Source organism: Rhinopithecus roxellana, chromosome 12 (genome assembly GCF_007565055.1).
Source record: "Rhinopithecus roxellana isolate Shanxi Qingling chromosome 12, ASM756505v1, whole genome shotgun sequence".
Taxonomy (NCBI): domain Eukaryota; kingdom Metazoa; phylum Chordata; class Mammalia; order Primates; family Cercopithecidae; genus Rhinopithecus; species Rhinopithecus roxellana.
Window position 1 is genome coordinate 127,210,415 of NC_044560.1, and position 23,717 is coordinate 127,234,131.

General features: G+C 45.2%; 1 pseudogene; it reads left to right on the forward strand.

Moving 5' to 3' along the window:
• The first annotated feature begins 3,506 nt into the window (after positions 1-3,506).
• Positions 3,507-4,221, forward strand: LOC104657178 (annotated as a pseudogene).
• Positions 4,222-23,717: the final 19,496 nt, after the last annotated feature.

Genomic DNA, 23,717 nt, shown 5'->3' on the forward strand with positions numbered 1-23,717 from the left:
CAGCAGAGTGAGACCAAGGCCTCAGCGAGATTTGAGGCCCACCTGAATAAGCATTGAGCATGTTTATCCTGATGGGTCAGGGGACACTATCAGAAACCAGGGTGAACCCAGGTGCTACTGAAGGTTATTAGGCCCAAACCTGCCCTGCCTTCACCTTCTTCAAGTCCTTGAGTGAAGAAAGTAACCAGGACAATAATTAGAAAACAGAAGGTTAAGTGACACTGATTTTTAACAGAGGCTTTGGCCCCAAACTCAGTGCTGAAAATTGAGCTGGCCTATGGGGAAGGCTCCTTACCTGGATGAAGTGAACCCCTGTGGTCAGAAACTAAGCAGGCCCCCAACTGATTAGTTCAGTCCATGACCAAATGGAAGTCCCAAACATTGGCAACACAGCCCCTCTGCACCTGGATAAACAGAGAAGGAGACCAAGGGTGAAGGAGAGAGGCTGACCAGTGTCTTAAGAAGAACAGGAATGGAGCCTAGACTGCAGCGGGGAGAAAGAAAGGCCACAGCCATGGGCTGACCTTGGTCACCTCTGAAGTCTCCAGAAGCCCCTGGCCCAGAAAAGATCCCTCAGAACACCTCTTCTCTGAAGGACAATAGAGGGGTCCCCAGATTCCCCCAGGGCCTTTGGATGGGCCCAGTCCTCTGCAGCTGGCATGGGAGCTGCAGCACATGCTGCAGGCCCTGAGCCCTCCCACTTCATTTCTTGCTGTCCCTGTGTCTCTGCTCCAGCCAGGCCAGCCCCTTGCTGGCTAGGGCAGGCAGCAAGAGCTGGCTCTAAGGATGCACACAGACACTGTGCCTTAGGATCCAACCCAAATCCTTCAGTCTTGTGTTTCAGGCCCAGGTCTCTCCTCCCTACAGCACCAGGCACAGTGCGCCTCCATTCCACTCAATCCACATCCCCATCTTCCCATGCTCATTCCAAGCTCTGCTGCCTCCGAGAAGCCCGCCTTGCCTTCCCCAGTCCCCTCCCTCTTCTGAGCCCTCACCATTCTTACTCTCTGATCTCTCATTTGATAAATCAGCTGTAAAATCTTTTATCAGAGACCACCTTCTATTGCTCTATCTTTACACAGGGTCCTGATTCCCCAGCTCTGGAGAAAGCCCCTTGAACTCTTAATCTGGCCAAGCCTCAGTTTCCTCATATGTAAAACAGAGACATTGATAAGTAGATTTTTAGCACCCACTCTATTCCAGGCCCAATTTTAGGGGTTGTGGGGAATACAAGAAGGAAAATGCACAGTCTCTGATCTCAAGGAGCTACTGGACACTCATAACAAGAACTGAAGGTGGTGTGCAGTAGAGGGACAAAGCAGGGACAAGCCTTGTGTGGTGAGGGTTTGGGGGAGGGAAAGATGTGGGCAGCTTCTTGAAAGAGGTAGTATTTGAGCTGTCATTAGAGATTATTGGTCTCCAACAGGCCCATGTGGGATAGAGAGGGGATTCAAGGTAGAAAGATATCATGAGCAAGAACGTGGAAGGAGAAAATTTTGGGGCCTGTTTAGTAAAGTAGGTATTTTCATTTGCCTGGAATATATGGTACCAGTAGGCTGTAGAGGAAATACCACCAAGTCATTTCAGCCTTTGGAGTAAAGCACCTTGAATGGAAGGATGATAAACTTGCTCCTATTCTGTTGAGGGAAAGTTTTTGAAGAAGACCAAGGATAACGTGACCAAAATACCTTCATAGAAACATTAATCTGGCAGGGCGAGAAGAATGGATTAAAATGGGAAGAAACTGGGGCACAAATAAGTCACAATGAAATGCCATTTCACATTCACTAGATGGACCAAAATTAGGATGTCTAATAACACCAAGTGTTAGGGGAGATATGGAGCAGTGGAAATTCTCAGACACTGAGGGTGGGAGTATTAATTACTATAGCCATTTTGGAAAACGATTTGGCATTATCTTATACAACCAAACATTTGCATATGTTCTCTGCGACCCTATAGCCCAGCAATTTCACCCCTAGACCAGTATTCTCCAGAGCAGCAATTCTCCAATTGTGGTCCAGGGACTTGAGGCTTTTTCAGGGGATCCATGAGGTCAAAACTATTTTCATAATATATTTGAAAAGTATTATTTGACTTTTTATTCTTGTCTCACAGTACAGTATTTTTCAGAGGATGCATGATGGATGATATTGCAACAGATTGACCATGGATGCAGATACAAGAATTCAGCTGTCTTCTCTTAAGCCAGACATGAAAGAAGTTTGCAAACATCAACAATGTCACTCTTCTCCATTTATTTTGTCTCAGAAAATAGTTATTTTTCATTTAAAGTGTGTGATTTATGTTAACATATAATGAGTTTCTTATCATCATTTTAAAATGAATTAATAAATACATTTTTCTCAGTTTTAATTTCTAACATAGTGAATATCTTTAGATATAACTCACATAAACAAAAGCTCTTTGGGATCCTGAGACTAAAATCTTCGATAACCACTGCCCCACACAAACTCCTGCACGTTCTTCTGAGGCTGTGAACAACGAGGCCTGTAACAGTACTGTCTTAGCTAAATCTCTGTAGTGGCAAAAACTGAACACAACTCAAATGTCCACAGACAGGAGAATGGACAAAATAAATTGTATATTTATTTTGGTATATTATACAGCATCGAATATTATAATATTATATTACACAGCACTGAAAATAAATGAACTACAGCTTTAAAAAAAATAGATAAATCTTAGAAAAATACATTGATAAAAACAAGACAGGTCCAGAAGACAACAAACATTATATCGTTTTTACAAAGTTCAAAAACAAACTAAGCTAAATATGTATACTTAAGAATACATACATATGTGATAAAGCTTTCTTTAAACAAGAAAATAATAAATAACACAATTCACCCTCTTGGGTGCAATCTGAGGATTAAGTTAAGGGAGGAGCACATACCTGTTGTTGATAATGTTCCAATTCTTAAATTGAGTTGTGACTGATAGGCAGCCATTTTACTATTATGCTTCATAATTACATAAATAATACATATACTCTTTTGTATGTACCTAATATGAACTTGAAAAGATAACCCTAGCACCCAGACTGTGGCCTCTAAATACCATTTCCCACTAAACAAACACAAAGGCTCCTTGGAGAGGCGGATTGCAGTTCTGGGACAGGAAATGTACAAAATGGTACATCTTGTCATTCTAGAAAGCAGGGAAGCTAGCAGAGACTACTGGGATAACAATCAAAAGGGCTCGGAAGCCAAGTTGAAGAGATTTCCATTAGCCAAAAACGGGATAATGTGAGCGTCGATAAGGATAAAAACTGAGCTTCTCCTCCGAGAAAACAAAAAATGGCGGATGACGCTGGTGCAGCCGCGCAGGGGCCCGGAGGCCCTGGGGACCCTGGGATGGGGAAACGCAGTGGCTTCCGTGGAGGTTTCGGCAGTGGCATCTGGGGGGACCGGGGTCGCGGCCATAGACCGGGCCTGGGCTGAGGCCGCGGAGCTTGCGGAGGCAAGGCCAAGGATAAGGAGTGGATGCCTGTCACCAAGCTGGGCCGCTTGGTCAAGGACATGAAGATCAAGTCCCTGGAGGCGATCTATCTCTTCTCCCTGCCCACTGAGGAATCCGAGATCATTGACTTTTTCCTGGGGGCCTCTCTCAAGGACGAGGTTTTTGCAGAAGCAGACCCGTGCTGACCAGCGCACCAGGTTCAAGGCGTTTGTTGCTATCGGGGACTACAATGGCCAAGTCAGTCTGGGTGTTAAGTGCTCCCAGGAGGTGGCCACTGCCATCCGTGGGGCCATCAAACTGGCCAAGCTCTCCATTGTCCCCGTGCGCAGAGGCTACTGGGGGAACAAGATCAGCAAGCCCCACACCGTCCCTTGCAAGGTGACAGGCCACTGCGGCTCTGTGCTGGTGTGCCTCATCCCTGCACCCAGGGGCACTGGCATCATCTTGGCACCTGTGCCCAGGAAGCTGCTCATGATGGCGGGTATCGACGACTGCTACACCTCAGCCCGGGGCTACACTGCTACCCTGGGCAACTTCGCCAAGGCCACCTTTGATGCCATCTCTAAGACCTACAGCTACCTGATCCCCGATCTCTGGAAGGAGACTGTATTCACCAAGTCTCCCTGTCAGGAATTCACTGACCACCACATCAAGACCCATGCCAGAGTCTTGGTGCAGCGGACCCAGACTCCAGCTGTGGCTACAACATACGGTTTTTATATAAGAAAAATAAAGTGAATTAAGACTGAAAAAAAAGGATAAAAACTGAAATGGATTGAAACATATCTCATGTATTTAAACCCATATGAACTCATTATGAGTTCATAATGATACAAAGTAATCTCACTGGTTACCTTTGAATAATGCTAGAGAACAAATTCATTATTTTAAAAGCTGAAAACAAATGGGGAGAATCAAGCATTTACCCTGCCTTTCTTGAATGAACAGTACCTCAGGGTAACCAAGTAGTTTACGAAAGGATGTTACCCTTTATAAAAGTCCAGCTAACATACAAAAAATGATAAACTATTACGGCTAGGTGCAGTGGCTCACACCTGTAATCCCAGCACTTGGGGAGGCCAAGGTGGGCAGATCACTTAAGCCCAGGACTTCAAGACCAGCCTGGGCAATATGGGGAAACCTCGTCTCTACAAAAAATACAAAAAACTAGCTTGCCGTGGTGGTGCATGCCTGTAATCCCAGCTACTCGGGAGATTGAGGTAGGAGGATCATGTGAGCTGGGAAGTCGAGGCTGCAGCGAGCCGTGATCATACCACTGCATTAGAGCAAGACTTTGTTCAAAAAGAAAAAAAAAAAAGAGAAAGAAAGAAAGAGAGAGAGAGAGAGAGAGAGAGAGAGAGAGAGAGAGAGAGAGAGGGAGAGGGAGGGAGGGAGGGAAAAAAAAAGAATAGAAAGAAAGAAAGAAAGAAAGAAAGAAAGAAAGAAAGAAAGAAAGAAGAAGAAAGAAGAAAGAAGAGAAAAGAAAAAGAAGGAAGGAAGGAAGGAAGGAAGACAGAAAGAAGAAAGAAGAAAGAAAGAAAGAAAGAAAGAAGAAAGAAAGAAAGAAGAAAGAAAGAGAGAAAAGAAAAAGAAGAAGACGGAAGGAAGGAAGGAAGGACGGAAGGAAGGGGAAGGAAGGAAGGAAGAAAGAAAGAAAGAAAGAAAGAAAGAAAGAAAGAAGAAAGAAAGAAAGAAAGAAAGAAAGAAAGAAAGAAAGAAAGAAAGATATTATTCATATGCAAATTCTGAAGAAATAATGGATCTAGTCAATAATCATCAACGGCTGCTAATAACAAAAAGAGAGATGACAATGGCAGTTTGTGCTCCTTGGTAAAAGTTTACAGCACCACCTCTGAGGCATTCTTGTCAAAAATCAAATCTGAATCTGATGAGACCTCTAGATACAACTAGTGATATATAGGAAACTCAGGGAACAGATGAACATATTAAACACCACCATGGGACTCATTCAGCAAAATCCAAATGTTGAAAATGGATAAACAACCCAGTTTCTTCAACAAATACAGAGCTGAGGAAAAATAAGAACAGGGATGAGCATATACATTAAAAATGAATAAAGACACTATGAGCCAATTGCAACGTATGAAATTACTGGGATCCTGAATCAAACAAATTGTAAAACAATAAAATTTTAAGTTAACCTAGGAAGATTAAATACTATACATTTTATAATATTAGGGAATATTTGTTATGTTTAGGTATGGTGATGACATTATAATTATATATTTTAATGCATCATTATATTGATAGATGTGATGATATGCTGCTTGGGTTTTGTTTCAAAACAACCTGGAGGCAGGATTAGGATGAGAATAGTCAGCAGCAGCAGGTGAAACAAGATGGGCCACGGGCTGATAACTGTTGAAACTCACTGACAGGTACATTGGGTTCATCAGGTTATTCTCTCTGTTGTTGTATAAGTTTGAATTTTCCATAATAAAACATTTTTTAGAGAGCAGAGACAAAATAAAAATATTTCCAAACAACAACAAAAGAGAGAGAATGAAGAAGTTGCAGTTGTTCAGATGGAGGCCAGTGATGCCATGAAGACAGAGCAGAAGCAGCCTGGAAATGCTGACTCTGAGATGCCACACACCATTGTTTAAACATCCAACCAGAAATCAGTGTGTCTTGGAAAGATCATCTCTGGGTCACTAAAGAAAAACATCAAAACTAAACAAACAAACAAGTTCCAACACTGCCATGGAGATCCTGTCCTTAATGCTTTTTATCCTGGAAAGTGGTTGTTTATCTCTCCCTTGTGTTCCCTGTCCATAAGCCAGATCTGCTTCTGTGACAAACAGTTTCTCCAGTCCCTTGGTGACTCAAATGTGATGCAGCAGTCGATACCTTGGAAACCATTGGAAAAGGGAGGAGACCCTGATGGGGGTCCCAGAATGCTTCTCAGATTAAACGACTTCTCCTGCCAGAGAGAACCTGAAGCCTACAGAGCTGAGGTCACTCACTAGTGCCCAGTCGAGCCACCTGAGAAATCAGGGAATGGAGAGTCAGTCAGAGGACCCTGGAGCTGAGCCCAACCCTGCACTAACTGGGCAAGTGACCCTAGAAAGCCTTTGATTCCTCATTTGTAAGGTGGGGCCTGCAGTCACACATGTATCACACAGCAACACGCAAGCACACATGGCGTGTAAACTGCTGAGCACGTTACAATTCCTGCATGGTGGCTATTTATTATTTAGACAATTCAAGCCTGGTGCCTCCTACCCAAGGCCATTCTACTGTGTCATCACCAACAACAGACATGACTTGAGCATCTACTCAATAACAAGTATGAGTCCTCTCTCCTTTCTTTCCTGGTCTTCTGTGAGACACTATCAGTCTTCTCCTTGCTAATGAATCCTGCCCCAAAATAGCCTGGGAACTGAGTCTCCACTACCTGAAGAGGTGCCAGAACGAGCACAGACCATGGCCTCTGCCTTATATTGGGCTTCCTAGAGACAGATGCTGGAACTAAGAGTTGTGTGCCGAAGGCTCATTGGAGAGTGCTCTTTGGAGTCGCACTTGCAGCTGGGCATGGGGCCAAGCTGACCCATTACGAATTGCAACCATCTCAGTCTATCCTCTATGGAACTTTGGAGCTAGGGTGGCCCCTCAGACTTGTCTCAATCTGGGGAAAGAAGTCTGGGCTTTTATATTCCTGCCTCAGCCAATCATGCTCACAGCAACCCCTGAAGGGAAGAGTATGCTAGAGTGAGGCAGTTCCCATAGCCAATGGCAATTTCCAGTGAGCTGCCGCAGGACTAGCCAGCAACCAAAATCCCAGCAGGTGGGGGGTGCTCTGTCAACCCTGGAGAGGGGATCTAGACAGAAACACCACAGTATCCACTACAGCCTCAGAGAGACCTGAGTTTCAAACTTGCTTCTGTCACTTACAGCTTTGTCACCTTTGTGGAGATCTGCTGCTTACTGGATATTGGGAGTCTTAAATTAAAAAGACTGGATAAAATTGTCTAGATAAAAATGAATTGGATAAAAATTGAACTTTAGGCTGGGCGCGGTGGCTCAAGCCTGTAATCCCAGCACTTTGGGAGGCCGAGACGGGCGGATCATGAGGTCAGGAGATCGAGACCATCCTGGCTAACACGGTGAAACCCCGTCTCTACTAAAAAAATACAAAAAAAACTAGCCGGGTGAGGTGGCAGGCGCCTGTAGTCCCAGCTACTCGGGAGGCTGAGGCAGGAGAATGGCGTAAACTCGGGAGGCGGAGCTTGCAGTGAGCTGAGATCTGGCCACTGCACTCCAGCCTGGGCGACAGAGCGAGACTCGGTCTCAAAAAAAAAAAAAAAAAAAAAAAAAAAAAAAAAAAAAAAAAATTGAACTTTAAGGCTTATCTGCTTGCCTTCTCTATACTCTCTCCCCTTAAAATGACAGGAAAAGAGAAGATACAAACCCATGAGGACAGGAAGAAAGGAAGAGGAGAGATGAGAGAGTTCAACAAATTTCTATAAGATTAAAGGGAGATGGAGGTGTGAGTGGTAGAAGCCACAACACAACCTAAGCTTTCATGATCCACCAACACTAGGTGAGCATTCTCAGGAGAGCCACACTCGCTGTTCTCTCTACAAACATTATGGGCTAGAAACCTGCCAGGTAGGCTGTTCCTTCGAATGCCCAAATACATCTCTTCCAGTTAATCTGTCTGCTGTCCCAGAAACAATTGCTTATTCCCAAACTTGTTTATGCCAGTGGTACTTGCTTTTATAATTATGTGATTCCATTTAATATTAATAAACCAATAAAATATGGTTGTAAAAAGGGAGTTGTTTTATGAAAACTATGTTGAATGCTTTGAAAGACTCAAAGAAAGCAGATTGCCATTTAAAAAAAAAATGTTTATCTGAGTTATAAGCAGTTGAAACAGACTTGGAGGAAATCACATAAATCTAGAAGGAATCTGTACTCAGATTGTTCCATAAGTTCCTTTTAAGTTTTAGTTGCACAATACAGGTGAACCTGGAAATGGTAGACAATGTTTTATGCATTGGAATTTGTGCAAGAAAGACCTTATAGAATTCCAACTAACAGGTCCGTCCTCAAAGAAAACGGAATAAGCATCTGTATGTTTTCAGTCAAAATAAAATAAAATCATTTTTAATGATTTCTTGCTTGAAACATTTTTTTTGATTAGCCAACTGGTTTCTATTGAGTTAGATAAGACCTGCAGAAGATGTGCCAATGAGAAGAAAGGCAGCTGCCTGTAGGGGGGGAAAAGGGCATGAGATTTGAAGGCCAGAAAGGGCTGAAAACAGCAGGATTAACTGAGAATCTGCTTAGGGAACAGCCAAATCCCCCTGCCTCAGCCCTCTTCCCACTGTATAAAAACATGGCAGTGACTCCAGACCAACCACTATATGCCAGGTTAAAAACTTTACATAAATAAACTCAACAACCCATGCAATACTATTCTTATTAGGCCTAATTTACATATAGGAAACAGTCAGAGAAAGATTAAGTGACTTGTCCACGGTCATATAGGTAGAAAGTGGCAGAGTGGAGATTCAAACCCAAGTGGTCTGACTCCAAAATCCATCCTCTTCACCATATCCATCCTACCTTACTGAAGAAACAGAGCAGTCCCAGAGAAAAGAACTCCCCTTTGTGATATTTATGTGTCCCCCCCTACCCTAAACAAAAGGCCAAGGCCTGTCTGGTCGACCCAGAAGGAAATCGGCCCCATCTGCCTTCACAGACATCCAATGCCAGTCAACTTCTTGGACACTTAACTATGGACAAAAGCCAAGGACCAGTAAAGATTAAAGAAGCCTCCATCCAACAGGAGGAGAGATGCAGAACCACAGGGAGACCACAATAAAGCAACCAAACAAAAGAGGGAAGCTGGAGGAGACAGAGATAAGTCAGCAAACAGGAGGAAAAACAATCACTATTGATATCCTCAGAGAGATAAATACAAAGGCTGTATCTATGTTGTGGGGTGGGGGAAAGGAAGAACAGAGAATGAACAAGTATGATAGCTGAAATTAAAAATTCAATAGAATGGTTGGGACACATATATAACGGAATAGCCTAGAGAGTAGAAGAGAAACACAAGGAGAAGGGAAATACAGAAAAGTGAAAAGACACAGGAAAAGCAGTGCTGGAGGCCCAAGCTCCAACTCACAGGAGTTGTGGAGAACAAGCAGACAGAAGATTACTAAGGAAAAATAAAGTTTTACAGGACGGAAAGACACAAGTTTCCACATTGAAAAGGATCACCCAGAGCCTAGCACAATGAATGATAAAAGCCAACACGTCACATGTTTTGTGAAATTCCAGAATTCCAAGGATTAAAAAAAAAAAAAAAAAAAAAATCCTCAAAAACAGCCAGAAAGAAAAGTTGCACATAAGGAACATGAATCAGAAGGCATGAAGCTTCTCAAGGGTCACTTTAGGCGCACGAGACAGTGCAGGGCACCCATGTCTACAGGAGAATGATTTCCAACCCCGAATTCTATGCTTAGCTGAATAATTGATCAAGTGCAAGGGCAGAATACAGATAAGTCCACATGGATGAAAATTCCCCACCCCTGCCCAATTTCTTAGGAAGCAATTAAAGTTTTCAAAAAAAAAAAAAAAGGAGCAAACCAATAGAGACAGAGGACAATGAAATGATCCTGTAGACACCCTTGGACGAGAGGGTTCCTGCAGACAGCTGGGTAGTGCAGTTTGGGAGGGAGCATTCCTCAAGGCAGAATACCGAACATGACAGCGGAGGTTTTGTTGGGAAGCTATAGGATGAGAAGCCGTGGCAGTTCTGATAGAGCTTTTGGGAAAACGAACAGCTACATATTCTTAAAAGGAACGCTGATCACTGAATTACCTAAAAATAGTGCTTCAGCTATACCGGGCATGCGGATGGGGCTGGAAGACAGCTAATTCCTTATTTATTCCAACAGGGAGACAACAGATAAAGTCTAGCGTTGGTAAATTAAGAAATCGCAGTATAGGCATATTATTTTCAAGTATGAGGGTAAATGCCAGAAAATACAGGTCTAAGTGGCTAAAGTGGTTGCCATCATCAGAGTGCAGAACTGGGAGGATGGATTGGGTGAGGCAGGAGATCGCTGTTTTTCGATAAAAGCCTTTCCATTTGCATCCAGCCCGGGCTTCAGATTTCCTGAAGCACGTTCACATACAACATGAATTGGTTTCCTCAAGAACCCCCCAATACAGAGACAGGAAACCGAGGCCCGGACAGAACAGTGACCGCTCAAGGTCACACAGCAAAGCCTGGGCCCCCAGCGCTGGTTTGGTAGACCCCATCCCTACCCCGCCACTCCATTCCTAACACCCACCCCACACCCAGAACCAGAAACCAGCTAAAGGCCAGCTGGGGCGCCAGACGACTCGCCCTGCCCCATTGACGCGCCAGACCGTGTTGCCGACCTCGGCCTCGCAGCGCTGGTGTGGGTGCGGCCGGACCTCACTCAGCCTGCACTGCCCCGCGCCGCCAGCCGCGTCCACACTGTCCTTGGGAGGACGCGCGGGGAAGCCGCGCACGATGCGGCAGCGCCCCCTGCCGGGCTCCGGACGCTCCGCTCCCAGCCCGCTCGGCGAGTGCTCCGGGAAAGGGGTCCGGACCCCACACTCACTGGGGTCCAGGACAAGCTCTAGCTCGGGCTGGGACAACTGTGACCCGCCGAGGCCTAGGGCACGCTGCAGTGAAAGCGGTGCCCTCTCCACAGTCACAGAACGTGTCGGCTGCCCGCGCGTCCTCCCAAGGACAGTGGACGGGAGCTGGGGCTGGAGAGGGTAACGACCTGCCCAAGGTCACGCAGCACCGCAGCGGCACAGCCAGGACTGGTACCCACACCTCCCGCGGGACCTTGCAGGGGCCTAAACCACCTGGGTTCTAGAGCTCCTTGAACTGGCCTCCTGGGCTTTAGGGAAGAGCTGGGGACAAGGGAATGGGGTGGGGCCACACCTCGTTAGCACGGACCCTTGGGTGAATTGGGCGGGAAGTGCCCCATCTCGGGGCCTCGGGGCCGCCTGCGGGCGCGTGACCTCCAAGGGTCCTTCTGGCGCTCCTCCGGCGCTGCCTGCGACTCTCGGCGGCGGCTCACCCGAGACACCGGTGGCAGCCGCGCCTGCCCCCTACTGGCAGAAGGGAAAGTCGCTGCTCCGGGGACCTTGATGGCCGCGGCTCTTCGCGCCTCCTTGGCCTGGCTGCCACCCTCCCACCCTCGGGGGAGTCCCCACGCTCTGTACTCACTCGGGGAAGAGAGGCTCAGTCACGGGCCCGGGCCAGCACAAGGGTCTAAACGCTCTTCTCAGTGTGCGTGAAGCCAGGTCCTCAAATCCGCCTTCAGTAAGAGCAGCACAGGGTCGTGGTTAAGAGCATGGACTGCAGAGCCCGACTGCGTTGAGTCCTGGCTCTGCCTCTCCTCAGCTGTGTTACCTTAGGCAAGTTACCAAAACTCTCTGTGTCTCAATTTTTGCTACCATAAAATGAAAATAGTACCTAATACATAGACACTGTATGTATGTGAACGCTTAATGTAACTGCATAGCAACCTGTGAAGCTGGTACAGTTATTCCCATTGAATGATGAGCCACAGACAGGTCAAGTAACAACCAGATTTACACAGGAAATAAGTGGTGGAGTTAGAATAAAAATCCAAGTAATCTGGCCCCAGGATCCCTGCTTTTATACACCATGCTAGACCCGGATGGTAATAGAACCCACATTTCAGGGTTGTCCTTAGGGTTCTATGAGCTGACGCATGTAAAGTGTTTAGAATGGTGACTGGCACACAGTAGGCGGGAGGTAAGTGTTCACTGAGCACCTACTGTGTGCCAGCACTGCACTAGGCACCTGGGATACAGCAGTGAGCAGGCTGATCCTGTCACACCCTAGTGAAGCTGCCAACCTAGAGAGGCAGACATTGGACAAGCCTGACAAACATTTAGGGTGCCCTGAGAGTGAGGATCCCAGGCCAGAGGGCAACCCAGACCCATACACAGCCCTTGACTGAGGGCCAACCCCAGGGAAGAGTCCAGTACAGAGATGCTGGAGTAGGAGACAAATTCCCCAAGCTGAGAAAGGCACACAGAGGAGGTGGCTTCTGACTTGAGCCTTGAGAGCTGGGGGTCTTCACCAGGCAGGGGTGAGATGGGATAAGGCCCCCCTCTCACAGCCATTCACTCTGCCCCCACCTGGAAGTCCTCAAGTCCCCCATTCTAAGGCAGGAATCGCTGGCAAGTTGGTTTGGATTCACAAGACAAATTATCTTGGTTTAAAGAACCACTCCCAAAGCCCAGAGAATATTTTTCCAGGTGGGGGAGAGGTGTAATGAGGGGAGCATGAGGCCTCAGATTGATGAACTCTAAATAGGCCACCTCAGGAGGCAGAGAACTCATCCCCATCAAGGTGGACAAGAGGCTGGAAAGCCACCTGCAGGGGTCTTGTGGGGGTATCCCTGTGCAGACAGAGCAGTGGAACAAGCTAACTTCACTGGTTCCTCCCTGTAACAAATCAGATTGTCCTTTCAAAATGTCCTTGTTGATGACCCTCAGAGGGCTGCGTGGATCTCAGCCGCTTTTCCCCCGTGCCAGCCAGTTTAATCAGATGGCTTTCCTCCGGACTCCTGATTGCAGCCTGAGCTTGCCACAGAAGGGAGATGTTAATCAGGTAAGGATGGATTGTAGGAGAACAAACAGGAGAACTTTGGTGGGCTGGACAAGCAGCAGATGTTTGTTGAGCCCTTCTTTTGTGGCAGATCCCTTACTAGATGCTTTACATCTACGGTTTTATTCTTAATCCCCAGAGCAACTGTGTGAGGCAGAAGTAGTATTTATTATTCCCCATTGTCTATGTGATGGGACCAAGACTCTGAAGCGGCAAGCTTACCCAAGGTCACAGGGCTGGTGAGCAGCAGAGGCAAGATTTGAAACCAAGTCTGGGTAACATTAGAATGGGAATCTTTTCCACCACATTCCAGTGTTTCCTTAGTGGGGCCTGATGTGGGGTAGAGGTGATGGGGGAGCAGAGGGTTACGGAGAAAAAGATGGAGGAGGGGTTTTGGCCAGGCAGGCAAAGACAAAGAAATGCAGGTTGGAAGGAGACAATGTCTTAGCCAAGGTCTTCCTTTTCTCCCTAGGCCACATAAAATCAGCTGGGCCGAGGCCTCCTCCCTCTGCAGGGTATTTTTAAAACCACCCACCTCTAAAATTCTTCTGTTCCTGTGCTTTAAAGTTCCTCTAAAAAGTTGGAATAAATTTGCCTGTGTTTTCTCCCAGACAAATGCAGAGGAGGAAAACAAAAAGAACACGTTATTTTATGAGCGCAAATTTGGGACAGTGACACCTCCAATCATTATTTTATGGCATGATGATATACAGTAATTAGGTGTCAAGAGTAATCTATGACCACAAGAACAGAGTCATCTCTGCGAAAAAAAAGCTCTTTCCTCCCAGAAGGAAATCTGAGTGTGGAGAGGGAGGGGGCGGAAACTGAAGCCTACAGAAGGCAATGCACAGCTGCCAACTGGACATGGGGTGAGGAGGCCCAGTAGCTGGGGTGGTGCTCCTGGGGGAAGGAGGAAGGGCCCTTCCCTGGGGGTCAGGAGGAGGCCTAGATATGAGTCTGACCTCCTGACTCTGACACCCCTTTCCTGTGACCTTGGACAAAATTCGTTCCCTCTCTGGAAGACATTTCCCATAGTTGTCAGGGCCTGGAGCCCTCCTGGAAGGTCTCCTGGGAAGTGGAACTGGAGTTGGGCCCCAAGAGATGGGAGGATGTGGATGGGCATGCAGAAGCAAGAAAGGTCTTCTGGACTAAGAAGCTGGCCCAGGCACAGGTATGGAAGAGGGAAATCTGCCTTGAGGACCCATTTATGGGGAGAATTGTTTTTAAGACGGCAACATTCACGACAGCTGCCAATTTATTATTTTATTTCTCTGAGATAAAATGCTGAGTTTTTACCTTTGTTTTCTTTCAAAAACACTACCTGAAAGGGCACATTGTATCTGATGACCTGGGCTCAATTTATCTCTACCACTTCCTCAAGCAAATAACTTAGCCTTTCAGCCTCTGAAAGAGGTATAATTTTATCTGAGGCTAATTGTGAGAATTACATGAAATACTATAACCAATTCCTAGGCCAGGGCCTGGAATGATCCTCTCCCAGACCTTCACACGGCTGGCTTCTCCTTGTCACCCTTCAAACCTTAGATGAGTCAAAGGTTTCTCAGGGAAGGCTTCTCTGACCACCCAGCCTGGAGGAGGTGTTCCAGTTCCTTCCATTTCAGCATCCCCCTCACCTCCAGGGTAATATCACAAACGAAAGTCAACCTGTTCATCCATTCAGTTGCCTGCTTTCTGTCTGCCCCACGAGAATATAAGCTCCATAAGGGCCCTCTGTCTTGTTTGCAACTAGAGTGGCCCCTAGCACATGATAGGTGTTCAGTTAAATTCTTATGAAGTAAATTAATAAATATGGAACACAGTAGGTTTCAATAAATGTTAGCTTTGTTCCTTACCCTGCCTCACCCTGTCATTTTTACCTTTCGCCTTTAGCCAGGATTCCACTGGAGTGAAGCGGAGAAGCCCAGACTGTATGGCCTGCCTTACAGGTCTCTAAGACTTGACATCTTCAGCCTGTACTGTCTCAGGTTAAACTGAGGCATCTAGGGAGGGTCAGTATCTTGCCCAAGGTTACATAGCTCATAAGTGACAAAGCTGGAACTGACACTGTAGCAGCAAGTCCAGCTACAGAGTTTACGCTTTCAACCACTATACCATATGCCTCTCCTAACTAACACTGTTAGGAACCCAAAACAGCTCTAAGTACTTCACGTATTTTTTATTTTTAAGTGATCACTATTTTCCACTATCTTTTCTTTTACAGTTGGGAGAAACTGAGGCTCAGAAAGTTTATGAATCTTGCTCAAAGTCACTGACAAGTCAGTGACAAACCTAGCCTCGAACCAAGGTGGACTTGACTCCAAACTTATCAATATATTTTTCACAAACTTTATTTTTTAAGCAGTTTTGGTTCACAGCAAAATTGAGCAGAGAGTTCCTGTATACCCTCTGCCCCCACACACAGCCTGTCCCACTATCACCATCCTGCATTAGAGGGCTACATTTTTTACAATCAGTGAACCTACAGTGACAAGTCATTATCACCCAAAGTCCATAATTCACATTAGGGTTCACTCTTGGTGTTGTCTTTGGGTTTGGACAAATTTATAATAACACACATCCACCATTACAGTATCATACAGAGTATTTCCACTGCCCTAGAAATCCTTTGTGCTCCACCTGTTCATCCTTCGTTCCCCACTTGGCATCTTTTTTAGTGACGTGTGTATTCAGGTCTTTTGCCCATTTTTAAAATAGGGTTGTTCATTTTCTTACTGTTGAGTTTTAAGAGTTCTTTGTGTATTTTGGATAATAGTCCTTTATTTGATGTATATTTTGCAAATATTTTCTCTGTTTGTGAATTGTCTTATTCTCTTGACAATGTCTTTCACAGAGCAGAAATTTTAAATTTTGATGAAGTCCAGCCTATCAGTTGTTTCTTTCGTGGATCGTGTCTTTGGTGTTTTATCTAAAACATCATCGCCATACCCAAAAGCGTATAGATTTTCTCCTATGCTATCTTCTAGGAGTTTTGTCATTTTCATTTTACATTTAAATTTATGATCCTTTCACAAAATTAACAAAAATGAGTTAATTTTTGAAAGGTTTAAGGTCTATGTCTAGATCTGTTTTTTCCATGTGGAGGTTCAGTTGTTCTAGTACCTTTTGTTGAAAAGACTATCTTTTCTCCATCATGTTGCCTTTGCTCCTTTGTCAAAGTTCAATTGACCACATTTATGTGATTCTATTTTGAGGCTCTCTGTTCTGTTCCAATGATCTATTTGTCTATTTTGCCAATACCACACCATCTTGATTACTGTGTCTTTGTAGTAAGTTTTGAAGTCACGTAACACCAATCCTTTAACTTTGTTCATCTCCTTCAGTATTGTGTTGGCTATCCTTGGTGATTTGCCTCTCCATATAAACTTGCGAATCAGTTTGTCAATATCTACAAAATAACTTGCTGGGATTTTCATTGAGATTGTATTGAATTTATAGATCAAGTTAGGAAGAACATTCAAATAGATAATATTAAGTCTGTCTATCTATGAACATGGAATATATCTCCATTTATTTAGTTCTTCCGTTCTTTCATCAGAGCTTTATAGTTTTCTCACATAGATGTTTTAAATATTTTGTTAGATTTATACCTCAGTATATCATTTTTCACGGTGTTAATGTAAATTGTAATGTGCTTTTCATTTCAAATTCCATGTGTTAGTTGCTGGCATATGGAAAAATCATTAACTCTTATGTATTAACCAGGTATCCTGCAACCTTGCTAAAATTGCTTATTAGTTCCAGAAGTTTGCTTTGTTTTGGTTTTTTTGTATCAGTTCTTTCAGATTTACTACACAGATGATCATGTCATCTGTGAACGAAGACAGTTTCATTTCTTCCTTCCCAATCTTAAACTTTTTATTTTCTTTTCTTGTCTTGTCAGATCGACTAGAAATTCTAATGCTATGTTGAAAAGAAGTGAAGAGATGGGACATGCTTGTTTTATTCCTTAGTAGGAAAGCTTCTAGTTTCTCATCAAGTATAAGGTTAGCAGTAATTTTTTGTTTGTTTGTTTGTAGTTGTTCTTTATCAAGTTGAGGAGATTTCCCTCTATTCCTAGCTTGCCAATAATTTTTTTTATCATTAATGGATGTTGGATTATGTCAAATGCCTTTTCTGCATCTCTTGATGCAGTTGTGTGATTTTTCTTCTTTAGCCTGTTAATATGAATCACAATAATTAATTTTCAAGTGTTGAACCAGCCTTTCATACCTGCCATAAATTCCACTTCGTCATGGTGTAAACAAGCCTCTCAATACTTTTTTAAAGTTTTCATTATGGACATTTTCAAAAATATACAAAAGTAGGGAGAATGGGGAACCTGCATGTACCCATCTCTCAACTTCATCAGGTACCAATCCCTGGCCAGTCTTGATTCCTCTACACTTCTACTCAATCGCCCCTTCCAAACACTTGGGTTGTTGAGTTTTTTAAAAATCAAATTCCAGCTGGGTGTGGTGGTTCACGCCTGTAATCTCAGCACTTTGGGAGGCCGAGGCGGGTGGATCACCTGAGGTCAGGCGTTCGAGACCAGCCTGGCCAACATGGTGGAACCACGTCTCTACTGAAAATACAAAAATTAGCCAGGAACGGTGGTAGGTGCCTGTAATCCTAGCTACTCCGGAGGCTGAGGCAGGAGAATTGCTTGAACCCAGGAGGCAGAGGTCGCGGTGAGCCGAGATGGCGCCATTGTACTCCAACCTAGGTGACAAGAGCGAAACTCCATTTAAAAAAAAAAAAATCAAATTCCATTCATTTTATTCCTAAATATTTCAACATGTATCTCTAAAAAGCAAGGATTTTCTTCTGTTTCAAACAAATACTCTAACCTACCTTAAAATTTTAACAATTTATTAATATCATTAAAAATTAAGTCATCCAGGTGTGGTGGCACATGTCTGTAGTCCCAGCTACTTGGCAGAAGCTGGGATCTGAACACAGGTCTACTTGGAGTCTAAAGCTCAGCACCACCCACCCTATCCCAGGCCATCCCTCTTCTAGAATCACAGACTGAGCCTCTCTCACACTTGCTGATGGTCACCCTACCCCTTCCAGTGAGCAGGTCCAATCAGTTTACTTCCACAGTCACTGAGCCAACACTGCTGTTCAGAACTACTTAAATGGATACCCAGGGTCCAGTACCAGGCCTTTCCCAGGTACTGGGGTTTGTGGACCAGAAGGAAAACCTCCACCTTCTGAAACTCAGAGGCAGATAGAGAGGCAGGGAGAAGAGGGTCTCCAGAGCGCTAAGAGGAAATCAACTATCCGACACCTTCCCCTTCTCTCTCATTTACCTGCTTCTCCTTCTCTCCTCTTGGCCTCCCCTTCCCATTCTCTCCAATTTCATCCCACTCCCCTCCTTCACCCCCATCTCCTCCTCCCTCCTCCTCCCACTCTCCTCCTTCTCTCTGCCTCTGTCCCACAGCCGCCTGCACCCACCATCCCTACTGACAAACCCCCTGATCCCCTTCATCAAATGCCTTCAACAAGTGAGGGGAGAAAACGTGATTTAAACTTGAGCCTCAGGAGAAAAAGAGAAAGGAGGAAAGCAGAAATGAGAATGACTCCTGCACCAAGGAATTGTCACTGCCTTTTAGGTCAATGCCAGCAGGTAGACCACCCTGGACACTGTCATTCTCTGGGCTTCTTATCACCAGCAACCTGTGCCCAGCCCTACTAAAAACCAGGAGGGAGAACAAAGGAAGAAACAGGAAGAGAAACAGGAAGAAAAACAGGTGTGTGGGGGAGGGCTGAGACGTGTGAGTAATATCACTTAGTTTTAGCCACCTCTAATTTTCCATCTTGTCATCACATACAATTTCTTCTTCCCTCTCCTCCCCATTCCCAGCTGAACAATGATTTCCAAATTAGTGGCTCATTCTGGTTTTATCATACAATAAATCTGTGGGCAGCACACTTCTCTCACGGAAGACATCAAGTAAGTGAGTGCACTAAAATGAGCCCACATTTTCCGAAAGAAAGGGAGATTGGGGCACTTGTCATCTTTAGTTCCATGACCTTCAGCAAGTTATTTGGCCTCTGGGCATCAGTTTTCTCATCTCTAAAGTGGGGATATATAGTGGCTATCTCATAAATTGATGGAGATTGAAGGAGTTAATATGTGTAAAGCACCTACAGTGCCAAGTACATAGGAGTAAGTGCTCCATAAATACTACATAAGTTATTACCATGATGGACAGCATCCTCAGCTGCAGCTCTGTGGCCAGATTCTGCCTGTCTGAAGCACGGACTGCTCCTGGGGGCACAGAACTGCTGTCTGAATACTCTTAGATTTCACTCAGGATCCAGACTAAAGCTCAACTCTCATGCGGCTGGGGTTTGCATGTGCTTTTGACCTCGGGCACTCTTTTCCTCCTTCTCCTTCTCCTTCTTCCTCTTTGAAGAGCTACACATCTTCCAGACCAGCTCAAATGTCACCTGTTCTAGGAAGCCTTCCTGACTTCCCAGACCCTTAGTCCCTCTTTGCTCAGCGTACCTGTGTCACGTTGTGCAGAACCTTTACCTAAGGAAGCAGAAGGGCTCTCTGTGTCCAAGGTGTGGTTGCTATCTGCTCAGCCACTCCTGCGCAGCAGGCGGTGAATATGTGTTCCCTGTGTGGAGCTCAAATATGGAGCCCCTGGATGATGGAGATTAGTTGTCGATTCATTAGCCAGCATTCCACCACAAAGAGTTAGTGAGGACCCACTGTGAACCAAGGACCAGATCCTTGAAGTTTTAATCTATAGCTGAAGAATTACCTATGTAAGAAACAATCTGTACCACTACATTCTAAACCTCAACCATGTCAGTCAGATGTTTGGTAGAAAACAGGACACACAATATCCTCACACCCAGAGTCTTTGTTCTACTCAGCCCAGCTTGTAAGTCAGTAGACATACACAGAGAGAAAGAAAATACAGAAATACAGCAAACCTAAGACAGATTAAAACCAGCTGTCCCCAAAGGGGATAAAAACCAGCATTGTGGATCAACCACTTGTTGCTGGAACTTTACATCCCCTGTGTCATCTCATCCCCGTGAGGCAGGGACTATTATCATTCCATAGATAAGAGAGCTGAAGCTCAGAGAGGTAAAGTGACTTCCCTAGGCTCACAGTCAAATGTGGCAGATCTGAGACTGCAGCCCAGTTCTGTCTCACTGGGAAATGTGCGCCTTTGCTGCTTTGTGAGGCTGCCCCAAACTCGTGCCAGACGCCATCAAATGATCTCCCCTCCCTTGGTTTGACTCGGCTGCCTCCTGAGCTTCGTTCACATCCTGAGGTTATTTATGAGTTCACCATTAATCAGAGATCGGTTGAACACATATATTCTGACTTTGCAGCAGCCATGAGAGAAAAAAAGACCTCCAATCTATTCAAAGCTCCGTGTCACCAAGGCCACCTTTAATATACAGGTGTTCAAGCGAATTACCATAGACATGCGTGTCAGGGACTCAGTCAGATGGCAGACAGGACTCGTGTAAACAAGAGAAATAAAACTGTCTGCTGCACATTATAACAGCTCCATAACTGGGTGCAGCCGTAAGGTTGACAACACATAATGGAAGATAGATGTTAAATTTCATCCCTATAAAACTCGGGTTAAAAAGGTGACATAAATATTTTAGCCCTTTATCTCAGGCTCTGCCATTAAAGAATCATCACGTTTTTTTGGCCTCTTTCCATTTTTAGAGAGCATGTCCAACCTGAAAGACCTCCCTCTGTAACACCCACACCAGCTCAAACCTCTAAGGCCCTCCCTCATGTCCTAAAAATAACAGCATGTAAAGCCCACTCCGCCCAGCGCGCCTTTTCTTTCTCCCCCGCCACCCACCTGAAATAGGAAAGATTTTATGCAGCTGCAAAGGTGTTTGCTGTTTAGATGGCAACTCAGGTAGAATCCATTAGTAGCTAAACATCTTTCTGTTGGAAGCCTCCTGCTCCAAAGGACAGCAGAATTACACAGGGACTGCAGAACTGCATGGTGCCAGTGCCTGCCTTTTATTTTGTTATTTACATAGAGCAAATGTGCAGTGTACACGGCCCTTGCAAACAAGCACTAATCTGCAGAGAGCAAGCATCCTGTGCAATATTGCTGGCTTCCCTGCCATGCCAGCTGGAGGGGAAGGCCATCCCTGGGAGAGGGAATAATGAGTCCATGAGACTCCAAACTCCTTCTCCTGGCCCCTGGGCAGGCTCGTGATTTCTGTTTGGTGACATTCAGAGCTTTCCAGCTGCCCTCGCAGCACTGCCTGCCTAGAGACCTCTCGAGTTCTCCACCTCTGCAGCTGTTGCCCTCTCCCGTGTGGCCCTGGCCAAGATCAAAGAAAAGATCTGGAACAACTGAGTCTCTCAGACTGCAGTGCTAATTCTAGCTCTGCCAATTAATGGCTGCGTGACCTTGGGGAGGTGACTTAACCTCTCTGAACTTCAGCTTCTTAAGGTATAAAGTGTCTGACCTCCAGATTGTTCCAGTTCTCATTAATGGGCTTCCACAGAACAGGTGTCCCATTCTCTTCAAGAACCTGGGACAAGTATTTGCTGGAAGTCTGGCCTGAAATACATGTCAGAGTCCCTGCTCAGAAGTTCCTCTCCTCTGAAGACAGATCACTGAATTCAGTTCCTACCTGGACTCCTTTCCCAGATTCCAGGGACAGGTTTTGTTCCCTTTTCTTCAATTGAAAGCTTAATATTGGTGTCCTTAGGTCAGAGTTTTCTTTACCCATCTTTCTCCCAGAAAACCAGTGCATCTCCTTGCAAACTGGAGTCCTGGTGAGCCATCCTAACACCAACACTAGCAACAACCTCAGTTAACAGAACTGGGTGCTGACTAGGGCTAGACCCTCTTCTGAACCATGTGACCTGTAGTAACTCATTTAATCCCTAGCATGTCCCTGTGAATAGGCATCTGCCTTTTACAGATGAGGAAGCTGAGGCACAGAGAAAGGAGCAGCTAACTCTGAGAGAATCATGGAAGACACCCTAGAGGAGGTGACTTAGGAGCTCACTTGCTGGATGGAGAAGGGGGAGGGTCTTCCACATGTCCCTCTCCCCCACTGCCTTTATAGCCTAGTGGCTGAAATTCTTAAAAGTTCAGATCTCAAGTTCAGATCCCAGCCAGGCTCTGACAGAAACAAAGTTCTTAATTTTTGTGTCCATTTATTTATCAAACTAATGCAAGCTGAAAACGCAATCTTTTCCAGTGCAGTTTAAGCACAAATTACAAAAGTTTCCTTTGACAAGGAACAGACTCTCTTCTGGCAAGCATACTCAAGGAGGAGGCATCTGGGGAATAGGAGTTGTGCGGGTGCCCAGTGACAAGAGAGAGAAGATGAGAGAGGGACAGGGTAAGTTGGGCCCAGCTAACTCCAAAAGAGAAAGGGAAAGTGACCTGGACCTGCCCACAGGGTGGGGTCTGTGGCCCAATGGTCAGAGCAATGACAACCTCAACTCTAGTCAGGGTTTCTGTATTTGTCGCAGGGTGAGGAGAGGCAGAGACCTTGGCCACACAGTGTGATCATATCAGACAGCCTTATGCCCCACCTGCTGGGAGCTGAGGTGGCTCTGAATGGGGCAGGCCTGGAACTGGACATTTGGGATGTCATGCCCCAACTGCACAGAGAGCTGGTGCAGATAATAGGCAAAGGATGTGAAGAGGTTCTATCAGGAAAAGTTTGGACCTGCCTTCTCACCTGTCCCAAACTTCTGTGACCTCTGACTCATTATAACTTCTAAAGAGTGCCTGAATGTATTAAAATTTCTCCAGTTGCCAAGTTAGATAAATTCTGAAATCTCAATGGCTTAACAAAATGACAGTGTATTTCCTGCTCACATTCCTTGTTGGACAACCTTCCATGTGCTCCTTCAGGAACCCAGGCTCCTTCCATATTGTGGCTCTGCCCCCAATAGGTCTTTGGTGTGCCCTCCATCCAGCCAGGAAATGGAGAAAAAGAAGGCATGGGGGATTCCATTGGATGTTTCAGGGGCGAGGCCTGGCAGTGGCTAATGTCACATCTGCCCACCTTCCTTTGCCAGAACTCAGCCACACAGACACATCTAACTGTAAGGGAGGCTGCAGAAACAGTCTGTGTGCCCAGGAAGAAAGGGAAATGGGTTTGACAAACATCAAGCCAGCGTTTGTCACTTCAGATCACTTCTTGGCACTTTGAATCACAGAACCCTAGAATCATAGACCCAGAGAATATAAAGACTATGAGAGAACCTTAAAAATAGGGAATTGTTGAAGTTTCATGTCTCATAATTATAGAATCCCAAAATAATACAATCTTAGACTTGGAAGAGTTGGTTGTGGATGTGTCCATCTGCTCCATCAGATTGTAAGTTACTTGAGGGAAGGGAGGGTATGTTCTGACACTTCTCAGTACCCACCACACTAATTGTCATAATAATAGTGGCAGTCATGGCTGTAGAAAGTACATGGTGTCTACTGTGTACCAGGCTCTCTTCCAAGCCCTTTGAATATTTTAATTCATTTAATCCTCACAGCAACCCTATGAGGTAGGACTATAATTATCCCAATTAACAGATAAG